The following is a 14,084-nucleotide window of genomic DNA, read 5'->3' as shown; positions in this document are numbered from 1 at the left end:
CGTTGTCCTTAAAAACGAGCTCGAGGTCCCCCAGATCCCGTATAAACTTGTACAAGGATCTTTTTCTTGTTTTTAGGATTAGTCGTGGTGTCCCATTCCAGCTGTCATGTATCCACCGCGAGGCTCTGAAGCCTCTTCCGCAGGCGGAAGATAGGCAACCGAACGAAATGTAGATCAGGTGCATTGTGATCACCGTTCCGCTCCGGTACTGGCCCGGCTCGAAACCGCATTCCAAATACCTCGTCGCAATTTCCACATGGCTGCCCGAACTTTCACCGCTAAATCGATCGGGAGAGCCAAGAAATCCTTCAATTTTGAATGTCCATCCTGCCCTCTGCGGTTGATAAAGGCGCCTGCGCTCGATCTTCTAGCTGCCGTCGTGAGTTACCACGAACTAATAGGAGACGGTCATCGACGAAAGCCTGGGCCGTGACCCCTTCTGGGAATGTTAATACCAGAAATACGTCAAAGACCAGCTTCCACGGCAACGAACCGAGAACTAAACCCTGCGGGCTTCCCGCGGTGACGGATTTTTTTACAACTAGGTGCGCATCTTTAAACAGAGCCGTGCGGTTAGACAAGTAGTCGCGTACTACGGCCTGTAGGGCTACGGGAACATTGCGGCGTTCCAACTCGTAGAAGACAGAACTCCAACACAAGGAAGGAAATGCCGCCTCGATGTCAATAAAGATTGCCAAAACATATTTACAGTCGGCGCTTTCCACCTCCACAAGAGCATTTAAGATTGCAATCCTGGCCCCTGGCCTTCACACCGGCCTCGATTTAGAAAACAGTTCATATCGATGTTTTCTCAGAGCCGTTCCACAACCAGCCTTTCCAGCAAATTACCGATAACCGGCAAGAGGCTGATGGATCGATAACTACTGACCTCACTAGGCTCCTTTCCTGATTTTAAGAGCCCCTTCACCAAAGCCACCGTCCAGCAGCCGGATAGCAGCCCCAGCTTAGGCACCTCGAGAACAGCCTGCCAAGCGGCTGTCTTATGACAGACAGCGGATGATAGAAAATATCCGGGTCAAGCCGGTCGATCCCCGGTGCCTTTCTCAGTGCCATTCGAGTAACCACTCGGTCTATATCTACGGTATCCACAGCTCGCACGCCAGAAATGATTTCTCACCTGTCCTGACGCCGACTTCTGCTTCACTCTCCGGAGCATCTGGAAACAGAGTATCCAGGAACGCCTAGTAAGTCGCCACAGATTCTAAACTGCGGTCTCGACCGCACATACTTCAGAGGATGATATGTATGAACGTAAATGAAGTGTAGTCTTGTACGGTTTCAGGTCGACCGTTCGTGAAGCGTGTGGTTAATCCAAACCCGACCGCTAAAGAATACCGGTATCCACGATCTGACGTTCAAATCCTAGTAAACGTTATTTTCTTTTATACGGATTTGAATACTAGACGGCGGATTCCGATGTACTTTGGCGGTTAGGGTTCAGTTAACCCCGCACGTCTCAGAAATGGTCGGCCTGTGTCTGTACAAGACTACACTTCATTTGCACGTCACATATGCTCATCTCATCGGTCCGTATATTTCAGGTCGTTTATTCTTCACTAGTTGAACGGATTGCAAAGTACACATTAGGAATAATATATAATTATGTAGGCTTTTTTAACCGACTTCAAAAAAAGAAGACTTTTTATATCAATCTACGCGATTTTGTTATTTTGTAGAGGAAGTTTAACCGTATTACTTCCTTTATCATAAGCGGAAGATTTAAATTTAAAAAATTCGTTATTGTTATCACCATCGTATGAAAAAAAAAAAAATAGAAAAATTAAAGTTTAGAAAAGGAGATGTAAATATACTTTTATCTCTCTGTTACTTCTGTTTACACTTTTCATCGCAATTTTGACCCTGTTATTCAGATTTTTTTTAAAGGTTTTTCTAATTAAAAACGGTTTGATATTGTGAAAAAAATATTCTGTGGATTTAATCAATTATTTTTATAGAAATGCATTTTTTCGGTAATTTTTTTCATAGGCTATTCATACAAAAAAATTAAAACTAAAAAATTTTAAAACAAATATAGATCGATAAGAAAAAAACCGATACCGTATCGATTCTTTGAATTACTTTTTTTTTGAAGTCGTGTCTAATTAAGATTAAGAGAGTCGACAGTTATATTCGGTTCTGTGGAAAATATGAAGGGAACCAGTTTTTTCGATTCGCTTTGTTTGTAAGCCTTTAACGGAACGGTACGCCTTTTTTATCCTAATACGCGTACTATAATTTGCAATTTCACGGAAAAGACCGTTTTGAAACGGCGATTCATATCCTATCTACTAAACGGCATTTGTACGCGAGCCTGTGCGTGCGTACCCTGTATCTTAGTCTCGGAACGTACCGATTACTAGCGGAAAATCCCGATTCGTTAGTACACGTCTCGTGGTGGTCACGTGTATACTTATTATATCATTATATATCGAAATATATGGGAAAACATGTCAGTACGCATATATGTCGAAGTCTTGGGAAAATTTAGTACTTTTTAACCGGATCCGAATTTTCGGACGAAAGTCGCAAATATCTCCAAAACGGCCGGTCCTAATGCTCTGAAAAAATTTTTCGGAGCTCCCTGGCCGATTCCCTATCCGGTCTCAGCGGCACCCGTCGGATGATAATATTTTCAAATGTCCGGGGAGACGTTCGGAAATCGGGGAAGGGATGCTACCGTAATATCTCGGCAACCGCTCGTCCGATTTTTACGATTCAAACGGCGTACGTATCAGCAGGTCGAGCGCTAACAGTTTAACGTATCGGGTGCACTCTGGATCGACCGGATCTTGGTTATCCGAAAGTTAAATTGTTTAGCACTATATTTTGATCGCACTCACCCGTCGTATTACGTACCGGTCTGATCTTTCGCTAAATACGCCCAAACCTGTGCAATAGCGTAGCTGTAAAGTACAAACTTACGAAGACTAAAAAGTAAAAATTAAAAAATATGTAATAAATATATAAAATATGTAATACGTAAAAAAATGTTAAAACTCACCTCTTAAATCAAACGCGTTAAAAAGTAAAAAAATAATTTCCGGACGGTGTCTCAGAATAGATTTGACAGGAAGCTGTGATGGTTATAAGTAAGATTATAATCTTACATATCATCTAAGCTTGCTGTCAAATCCATTCTGAGATACCGTCCGAAAATTATTTTTTTACTTTTTAACGCGTTTGATTTAAAAGTTGTGTTTTAATATTTTATATATTTGTGATGGTTTTTTTTTTCATAAAATAATGAATTATAATCAAAAAATAGGTACCGTAATATACCGATCGCTAGCGAAGAATCCCGATTGGTTAGTATCAATTAGAGTTAAATTTCTAATTAAACTTCCTTATATAAATTTTCATCGTTCAAAAAATAATATTTTTACACAAGAAGTAATCAATTTTAGACATCTTTACTTTTTTTAGCCTCTGGGAATTACCGTTCAGGTATTACTTCAGAGGACGAATGAGGATGATATCTACGAGTGTAAATGAAGTGTAGTCTTGTACGGTCTCAGGTCGACCGTTCCTGACACGTGTGATTAGTTGAAACCCGACCGCCAAAGAACACCGGTATCCCCGATCTAGTATTCAAATCCGTATAAAAGTAACTGCCTTTACTAGGAACTTGAACGCTGGAACTGTCGACTTCCAAATCGGCTGATTTGGGAAGACGCGTTAATCGCTAGACCGATCCGGCGGGTTAATATCGGACACCTAATAATCCCATTTCGAGACGCTGCCCGCCAGGGCGACTTGCCCGAAGGGCCTAGCTGCTGAGGCGTGCCGTAGGCACGCCCTGCAGCTTGTAGGTGTAATAAAATATGATGTGATAAAAAATTTATGAAGTCGGTGAAGACCCCGATTATTTTTTATATTTCCATAAAAACTTAAATTTTTGAGAACTTTCATGAAAATAGTGGCGATTAATTTATGAATTTTTAAGAAAGCCGATAACAATATCGCCGGTCTTTCTGGGGGTAGGAATGCGTCTCCTTTATTGTGATAAAAATTGAAACCGTTCTTATCCTGACGTCACCCTCATTTGGAAAGAAAAACGATTTATACTAGTCGAATTTTCAAAAAAATAAAAAAATTATACACAACATTTTTAGACCGGGTCGAATTTTTTTTTTTTAATAAACAGTAGGTTCGTATTAATTTCTACCCTCTTACTATTTACTGCAACTCTCATCTTATTTAAAAAAATAATAAAAAATTAATACATTCAATATTACAACGTATTTCAAGGCGGTTAAACAGTTCTCGAGGAAACTATACGACACAGCCGATCGGTAAATCGTTTAACAATAATTTTAGAATCGGAGGGGGGTACAAAATATTAAGAAATAATAAAAAGAAATTAAGCGTAATGTGTAGCGATGCGACAGAACAAATTGTAGGTCGCCTGACACGAATCGAAAGTCGATCGCGAAATTGGAAAAGTGAAATGACACTTCCCGTCGCTTAGCCTATTTTCATAAGAAACCCGTTGAAATGCCAGCGGATATTAATTCCTTCGAACTATATTTTCTCTCTGATCGACTAAGTAATGAAGATAACATTAATTACTCTAAACGGAAGCGATTTTGGTCGGTACGTAAGACGGTTTACCCGCGCACAGTGATAATAAAGACCGGGTGGGATTAACGGTGTACAATTAATATTTTGAGAGATATTTTCCGCGTCATATATTTTATTACGGAAAAAGGAAATGGAATATTTATAAAAAAAACTAGGTTTTTCTCTCTAATAATAGTTGAAAATAATATGTAGGTATTATTTAAAAATATTATGCAGACGATACGCGTAAAGATATATTCAGAAAAAAAGACTTCCGTTAATTAAAGTAAGTTTATGTTTATGAGAAAGACCTTGTAAACTCGTTCTACAACAATAATACTCTCCGCGGATGATATATTAGTGTGACGGTAGGCGCTGCACTGTTGAATAGAGTAACGGGTGGGGAGCGCTTGCTGCAGCAGGCCGTCCGGTAGTGGGGGTTTATTTTGTATCAGCTGATTACGGATCCGTGCAACGGCGACTAGGAATACGACGTGTGTATGAACGGTTTGCAGTCGACGCTTAGAAATAAGCCGGTGGTAAACTATCGCGTGGACGGTGTTCTCCGTTATGTTCTGTCTTAAAAGTATTATTGTGCGATAGTGTTTTTATTTTTTTAACATATTGTGATATATTTTACAGGTTATATAATTAGGTAATATATATATATTATTCGATAATATTTTATTTTAGTTATATAAATAATCGTGTTATCTTATCTTATCTAACATTAATTACTCGGATGAATTATTTGTCTAAACGTTTTAAGAAATGTGACGTGTAATATATATATGTGTATATATATATATATATTGTTTATATTAATAGCCTCGAATGAGTAGTTACACAGTAGTTCTACGAAACGTTGTAAGTGAAGCATTCTGTTAAATATTTTCATTTAAACTACTATTTATTTGTAATTTACTGTGCTCCCGTTGTTTGTATTACTTGTGAGACGTCGTCGTTTACCGCACGGGTATAGAAAATACCTGTATCAGACCGTCGCGTTAACCTACAGATGCGGTTTCGATATCCTATTTTATTTTAACAAAAAATCCTGTACGTAACCGTTTCGTTCGTCGGCGTTTCGATTACGATCTTACTTTATCTTTTGCGATGAGTTACGTAACGAATGTCGATTCGTTAATCGCATTAATGCTATACAGTAGCGCGTTTTAATTTAAGGCTTGTCGTGTAAATTACTCGTTTAATTTTTACAAGTAATTTAATTTTATTATTATTTTCCTGGTTCCACCTCTAAAGGGAAAGTATGTCGATCGGAAAACATTCTGGATATGGGTTTTGCACATTTTAACGTTTCGAGACCCCCCTAAGCTAAAAAAAAGACAAAATGTTATAGAAACTTTCTGAAGACTTTCGTACGTACGTGTCACGGCCTATATGTAGAATAGTAATATGTCCAGACCGGCTGGACATAAATTCGTAAAAATCGAATCGCAATATTTCTATGCACGAGGCGTTTGCTTTTGAGGCATTAAACTGTAGACAAAATAAAAAAAGATGGAGAATTAAAGATTTTCGTCATTTTTATAGAGGTCTTAGAAATTCGAGGTTTAGTACGACGAAGAGTCTACGTTATTTAATATTCCAAAGTTTTAAGTCGATGAGGGGTCGGGGAATATTCAACATTATTTCTAAAACGTTTTTGCCTCGTATCTCGAAAACCCGTCGATGAAAAAAGTTGAAATTTGACACAAATATTGAGATATTTGTGTTAAACATATGCTAGCTTCAACCGGATTTTCGATTCCCGTCGGACCATCATCGATACCCGTATTTAATTTTTAGTAAATTATAATTTTCTAGCTTTGTTATTAGAAAATAAGTCGGGCCAAATCGATATCGAATTGGCCCGACTTATTGATGTAAATAATTACTCCAATAAATAAATTTAACCCCCCCCCCAAAAAAAAAATAAGGGGACGAACGCGATCTGTATTTAAAAGTCAATTTTTCTAAACTTTAATTTTCAAGGTTAAACTCCAAAAACTATGTAGTATTGATGTATGCCGTACGAGAATATTCTTTAAAAACAGGAGTTCCGTGGGACCAGATATAAAATTTTATTTTTTGTACTCTTGTAAGGGGGTCAAACGAAAACCAATTTCTTTTTTTAACATTGATACTCAAAATACAGTATAATTTTGAAAATAAAAACGTCATTTCATCGAGGGGTTTTTGTGATACGAAATGTTTTACTGAGAATTTTTTTAAAATTATACCTTTTAAATATCGTTTTCTAATTTTTTTTAATTTTTAAGGTAATTTTATCAAGGGGGTCAAATCGGCCCAAATTTTTTACCGAGCCTTTTTTGCATAATTCGGTCGTTAATATTTGAAAAGCGTACGGCGTAGTATCCGAAACAAAAATCCTATTAGTATTTAAAATAAAAATCTATCTAGGGCAAAGACGAAAATCAAGGAATAGAGACGCGCGGTTGTGAATCGTAATCGTAAAAACTGCCGATTTCCGGAGATTACCGGATTATCTAAGTTACTGTTCATACAACCTAACTTATTATTTAGTAAATGATTATATTCGTTTATCATCAGCATGAACCTAACATAAGAATCTTACAAAATTAAATGCATATAGTCTGTAGAGTTATATGTAGAGGCGTTAAACTGAGATGCAGAAAATTCAAGTTTTTTTTTTTTTAATTAATATCATTTAAAAATTCATCGATCAGTTCTATCAGAAAGAGTTCAGCAGTGAAAAGTGACACCGTCGCTTCGTTCTTTACGGATTCTGACCGAATAATGAAAACATCATTCCTATCGGAGAAAGCAACTCTGAATTGTGATGCTTCTATTTCATATGATTTATGTACGTACGTCTCCACCGAAAGAAAGAACGATAGATTTAGTGTTTAACAACAAATTAATATACCCTTCCTGTTGCCAAACTGCGTCTGCATTTATTTATTGATTTCGGTAATTGTAATCGATTATTGTAAAAAAATATTCGTAAATTTTTTTAGAAGCAAACAAAAACGGGAAAGAAATTACGGTTTGTATTACTACGATCAAACTCGTTAAAAAAGTAATTTATTAAAGGAAAGTAAGCATTTTGTTATATCTGCGTTTCATCTACTCTTTTTCTCTTTGTACATCCCGTCCGCTAGACAGACCGTCATCGGTTGTTTCTATTATTTTAGATTCTTAATTCGCGTTTTACGATTAAATATGTATTTTTAAGTTTGAATTTAATTTTATTCGAGAAAATATGAAAAGATCAAATATCGATCTGATAAAATTATTTAAAGACAAAATAATAGTAATAATAATATTAGAACTAATATTTTGCTTTTCATCGGTCTTCCTGTTACCGGCTTAACGCGCTCTAGGCTAGCCGATGAGTTTGAAACTTAATAAATAGATAGTTTATTCTGACGGGTACAGAGTAATACCGTTTTTTGTTTGTTTATGTCATATTAGAACGATTCGATTCGGTAATTATATAAAATTAAAGATCCAAGACGGTAGCTTTTAATATATTTTTATTTTTTTAATGTAGATACTCTTTAAATTTAAAAACGGCTGAAAAAAATTTAAATGCGCATAAAAAAATAGTTCTTTACAAAATACGTCGCTCGCATAGCCAAAGAATTTCGGTTTTAAACGAATAAATAAAATATCCGTAGAAGTATTATTTCACGGAATAATCTCAATTTCATAGAAAGTAATAGATTCACTGTCGATCGTACAATTACCGATAGGCGACAAGATAATTCATTTTTTTTTATTTTGTTGGGGATTACGGACATCGACTGCTGGGGGTCATTAGCCCTTTTCCCAAACTAAAAACAAAAAAAATACTTTCCTTCCCTTATCTACCTAGTCAGAACACTAGTCCTGACGGATAGAACGTGCAAAAGTATACTTATCGTGGCATATTAAAACCCCAAAAAAGAAACGCGAGATGACAAGAGGCCCTTGCCGCTTAAAAACAGACATCCATTTTAAAGAACTGTTGTACCTGTCAAAATAATAATCCCGCGATTCTTATAAACTCGCCGTAATGAAAATTCGCCAAAAAAAAATACAATTATACCGTCTATCGCCTAGGTTTATCCTTAGACCGACCTCCTGACGGCCTCTGTTTCTAGGGTGTCTGAGGCTTCTAAGACGGAATCTTCCGACCCTTCCCGGTAAATCACGGACGATGTCTAGCTGCCGGCGTCAGATGATACCGACGTAGATGTTTCGGTGAGCATCGCAGTCTAAGCTCGATGCACTGCCCGCTGAAACCAGCTCGCCCTCTCTTTTAAAGGCCCCGAGCTTTCGCTGGCTCCATCGACGCTTGTTCACCGCTCTCTTTTCCGACCGTTATCGCGCCCTCTTCTTTGCCGATTTCCTGAACGGGGATTTTCCCTAGTTCATCTTTTACCGTCGTTGCGTTACGTTCAGACTTTTGCGGTTTAGCTTCACGTTCCTTCACCTTTTGACCGGTCGAAGGCTCATTTCGACCGCTGTAGGACTGCCAGGCTTAAAGATTTTTCTTTAGAAGTCGGTTATTAAAATAATAACTCCAATATAAGTGCCGTTTTTAAATATCGTTAATAATTATAGTATTTAGTTTAGTTTCGTGTTATATAGTTATAAGGCGTTACGTATAATTCGGGTTCTCTCGGAATTTTCCCCGCAAAATGTTTCTATATTTTTGAACGGTAACCTAACCAAACGTGATCTACGCTCGCTAACCTCGGCTAATAAACGTTAATATACAAATTATATACGACAATGCTGCGATCTTTAATGATGGCAACAGAGTTTGTTGGATTCTTATTCGTGTGAATTTCTACGACGTCATCGCATAACGATGAGGAAGAGTTGTTCAGTTTGGTACTTCAATATAGCGTGTTTTATCCAGTAGTTTAATTATCGTTGACTAAAATAATTATTGTATCGGGTTTGTCGTAGTAAATGTAATTCTGATTTATAATAAATGTATTATTCAAAAAAATATTATATGAATTTTTAATAATTTATACTATCGTTTTTCTAAAATAATTTTATCTAATCGTTAAAACACATGCATTTTTAATGAATTCTGATATTGCACAATATTACAAGTATATATCGTTTAAAAAACAGCGATGTGGACACCACATGACTTTCTTGTATACCTATTAAGTTACGTATACACATTCTTAAAAGTAAAATCATTTAAACTTATTTCATTTGAAAGTGAGATACGATCCTTCAATTCTTTAAAGTGGACAGTTACACGATTGCTGAATTATTAGTTTTTACTAATATCAAATATTTATGCGATTATTAATTCAACAATCTTACATGAAATATTAGGATTGAGTAAAAGTCCCTTTATTGCTCTTTAAATAAACGTAAGTCTTATATCTGTCTAATACTATGTCTTTTTAAATTATTGTGATGTAACATTAACAAAAACGAATAATCAGGCGTTTCACCAAATCTTTTGTGGACACCACATGACTTCTTTGTACACCTATTAAATTACATATACACTTTTTTTTAAATGAAAAGTACATAAAATTTTATTCCGATAATAACTTTGATCCTTTTTTGTGTTATTATTGAATAATTATTTATCGTAAAACTTTTTTACAGTCGGAGGTTAATAATTATTAATAAATCTATATATTTAAATTTAAAAAAAAGTTAAAAACAAAATAAGGAGATTAAATCTGATTTGAACCGATGCGCCTTCCCCTTATGAGATCCAAATATTTCATTAATTAAAATTCCATTCGGCTACGACTCTAGAACCGATGAATATAAGTATCGCTTATCATATATCATTGAAAAGTTCTCATGAGGGCTTATTGTTGCAGTTAAAATGTCCAAAATCCAAATGTTTGGGGATTTTTGGACGCTTTTGGTTCAGTCGATTGCGATCAAAAGGGGAGGTGCACAACTAGACGTTACAACCGTTCGAATTCCAAAATTTCAACATCCTACGGCTAATCGTTTTCGGGTTACGAGAGGTACATACGTACGTACAGACATCACGCCGAAACTAGTCAAAATGTATTCAGGGATGGTCAAAATGGATACTTCTGTTGAAATCTGAAAACGAAATTTTTCGCGATCGCAATACTCCCTTTACTTCGTACAAGGAAGTAAAAAATATACAAATATTGGAGTAGGGAAAGTCCGAAGGAGTGCCTTAATTTGTGTATTTAACGTTAACTAGACGAGATTAACGAGCGTAGATTACGGTCGCTTACGTTATGTTGATTCAGTGTACCGACGAATCGTACGTATCAACATAACCGAAAGGAAAAAATTAAGCCGTGCTTAAATTTATAGGGAAAAAGGTCCAAAAAAAGACGACGTAGACGTATAAAAATTCGTTTAACCGAACCGGTATTCGGCAGAGATATAGGGTTAGGTGAACAAGATGTTAGAATTTTTATTCTATCAGCGTAAATTCTACTTTCCCGAAAATGAGAAAAATTATGTGCTTCTAGTTACGCGCTAATAAAAAGAAAACGGAAAATTACCCAAGTGCCGTCGGATAAATTTTACTTAGAAAAAAATAAATTCTGACGGTCTAATTAATATTTTTCTACGAGTTTGTTTTACGATAGTAATAATACAAGGTCGCTTAGTACGGTCGTAATTATTTCTAAATACTTGATTTCTTGAATCTTTGTTAATATGAAAATGTATGTTATGATATTTAGTTAAATAAACTTGTTAGAAAATATTACAATAATTTTTAAGCCGTTAGTTGAAATTATTTTAGCGCATATTGTAGGTACAGACTAAACGAGGATCAGGAAATTCAGGTTTTTCTTTCTTACAAACTCGATAAGAGGTTATAAACCTCACACAAGATTCGGTTTTATTATTTATAATCGTCGATAGAATAATATTGATTACTTAAAAGAAAATTTTAAACTTTTATTTTAGTTAAATTGTCGTTAAATATGACAACAGACTCATATTAAGATCCTTTCTCTTTTGGACCGAATCGTTCTGTTTGCTACGCGAAAGTAACTCGCGTTGCGTAGCACGATTTTGAATTCCGTATAGGTGGATATCTTTTTCTTCTTTACTTCCTTGTACGAAGTAAAGGAAGTATTGCGATCCCCAAAAATTTCGGTTTTCAGATTTCAATGGAAATATCTATTTTGACCATCCGTGAATGCATTTTGACTAGTTTCGGCGTGACGTCTGTACGTATGTACATATTTCGCATAACTTAAAAACGATTGGCCGTGGGATGTTGAAATTTTGGATTTAGTACTGTTGTTACATGTAGTTATGCACCTCCCTTTTTGATTGCAGTCGGAATTAAAATTAAAATTTTAATTAATGAAATATTTGGGTCTTAAAGGAAGGCACGTCGGTTCAAATCAGACTTCATCTCCTTTTCTTCTTTTTTATTTTTTTTTTAACTTTTTTTTATTTAAATATGTTGATTTAATTAACCCGTGGTTTTAAAAAATGTTTTACAATAAATACTTCATCGATGAAAAAAATTATTAGCGAAATAAAATTATAAGTAAAATAAAATAAAAACAATAGATTTGGTGAAACGTCTGATTATTAATATTAATTGAAAATTATAATTTAGAATCTTATTACGAGTATTTTTTGATTTTCTTAGAAATTCTTATAAAAATTGTATATTTCTTTTTAAAAAAATCATTTTATTTAATTATTTGACAGAAAAATAAAATACATTTTTGAATGGCATTCAATTTAAAGTGACTGTTGAAAGTATTTTTTCACTTGTGCGTAACACGCACAAGATTTCTGGTGTGTCGTATAAATAAAAGGTAATATAAACTATTCTGTTTAGCGAACTTCTGTATACCGGTTACAAATAGTAATTTTGTCCTTACGGTGTAGAATAATCAGTTTTTATTATCGGATTATTTGGTAAACAATTTATTTATAGGGTAATAAAAGGACTTTATTACCTAATAATCTATCCTAATATTTCAGGTAAGATTGTTGAATTAATAGTCGTATATTTGATGTTAATAAAAAAAAACTAATATTTCATTAGTTGTGCAACCGTCCACTTTATTAAAGAATTGGAGAATCGTATCTCACTTTCAAATGAAATAAGTTTAAATGAACTGCAGCAACAATTTTTATATGTAATTTATTTAATAGGCGTACAAGTAAGTCATGTGGTGTCCAAATCAGATTTTTTTGAGATATATTTCTTCATGTTACCTTTCTTTTTCCTGTATGATTCTTTCTTTCTCATTTTTGATTATTCACAAAATATCCAATAATAATAATTATGGAATATTTTACACCGTAAGGTCGAAATTAACATTTGTAACAGGAGTGCACTAAACGGAATAGTTTAATTATTGTTAAATTTTATTTATACGAGACACCAGAAATCTAAAACCGTTGTTAATCAGGCACTCATGAAGTTACGAATAATACTGACTGGGACTTTTACTCTATCCTAATATTTCAGCAATCGTATAACTGTCCGCTTTATTAAAGAATGGGAGGATCGTATCTCACTTTCAAATGAAATAAGTTTAACTAAGTACAGAAAAAAATGTGTATATGTAATTTAATAGCCGTACAAGGAAGTCATGTGGTGTCCATATCAGATTTTTTTTTTTTTACTTGTAAATGATTATATTTTAGGCTAAGATAACGAAATCGTAAACATATAAAGAATTTTATAGTTTTAAAACTGGGCTTGTAATTTAAAAATGGCAGTATTTACAGGCTATTGTCGTAGTCGCTTTCTGACTGAATACACCGACTCCAACGGTGTATCCACGTTTGGAAGCATTGCTGGCAATTTTCTTTGATAAATGTGTTAAGAACCCTTTCCTACTTGCCTGGATGTTTCGATCGAGTCAAATCGGTTCCTTTTCAGCGAAAATTTCAATTTAGGAAACGGGTAGAAGTCGTCAGGGGCTAAATCAGAGAAATTAAGAGTGCCACGGAACCAGAGGAATTTGGCCAAAAATCCCGTAATAGAGAACGCACGACGAGCCGGTGGATTGTCGTGGTGGAAGACCCGATACTTATCTCGCCAGACTGCAGGCCTTTTCTTCCGTACACTTTCACACGTACGCCAGGACTCTTTTACATTATTCCTGGTCGACTGTCTGCCCCCTAGGGGAAAAATCGTGATGCTCCATACCCGTAGAATCGAAGAAAACCACCAACATTGTCTATCCGTGATATCTTGTACGATAATAACGAAATTTGGACCAGATGTTTCTCTTTTTGCATAGTACTGCAAATAATTTAATATTATCATGTATATTTTTATGCTAGAAGAGTTTTTTAATAATTTTTAACCTTTACTTTCAATTTTTTTTTTGGTTCTATGTATTTAAATTTACTATCCGGGGAGGGAACCTTTTGCACAACCCATCGGAATTAGGTAACTTTTATATGGCTTTTTTATTCGATTATATTAACTGCTTCGTCTGTGGTATTAGTTTTGAGTTTTATTTTGCCTTCTTGACTTGTTTTAATAAATTCTTATTATATGATTA

The 14,084-nt window shown here is 35.0% G+C and overlaps 1 protein-coding gene across 2 annotated transcripts in view; it reads left to right on the top strand.

Annotated features, from left to right (window-relative positions):
* The first annotated feature begins 5,047 nt into the window (after nucleotides 1-5,047).
* Nucleotides 5,048-14,084, top strand: part of Ctl2 (Choline transporter-like 2) — a 306,466-nt gene continuing 297,429 nt past the window's right edge. The window contains exon 1 of one of the 2 annotated variants that reach the window (XM_075370072.1): nucleotides 5,048-5,236. The gene's annotated coding sequence lies outside the window, so the exon portion shown is untranslated. Of the gene's footprint in view, nucleotides 5,237-5,293; nucleotides 5,449-14,084 lie in introns of those variants that run through there. The other variant, XM_075370073.1, reaches the window with a different exon arrangement.

The sequence above is a fragment of the Lycorma delicatula genome, chromosome 7 (assembly GCF_047948215.1).
Source record: "Lycorma delicatula isolate Av1 chromosome 7, ASM4794821v1, whole genome shotgun sequence".
Classification (NCBI taxonomy): domain Eukaryota; kingdom Metazoa; phylum Arthropoda; class Insecta; order Hemiptera; family Fulgoridae; genus Lycorma; species Lycorma delicatula.
This window is presented reverse-complemented; position numbering and strand designations above follow the sequence as displayed.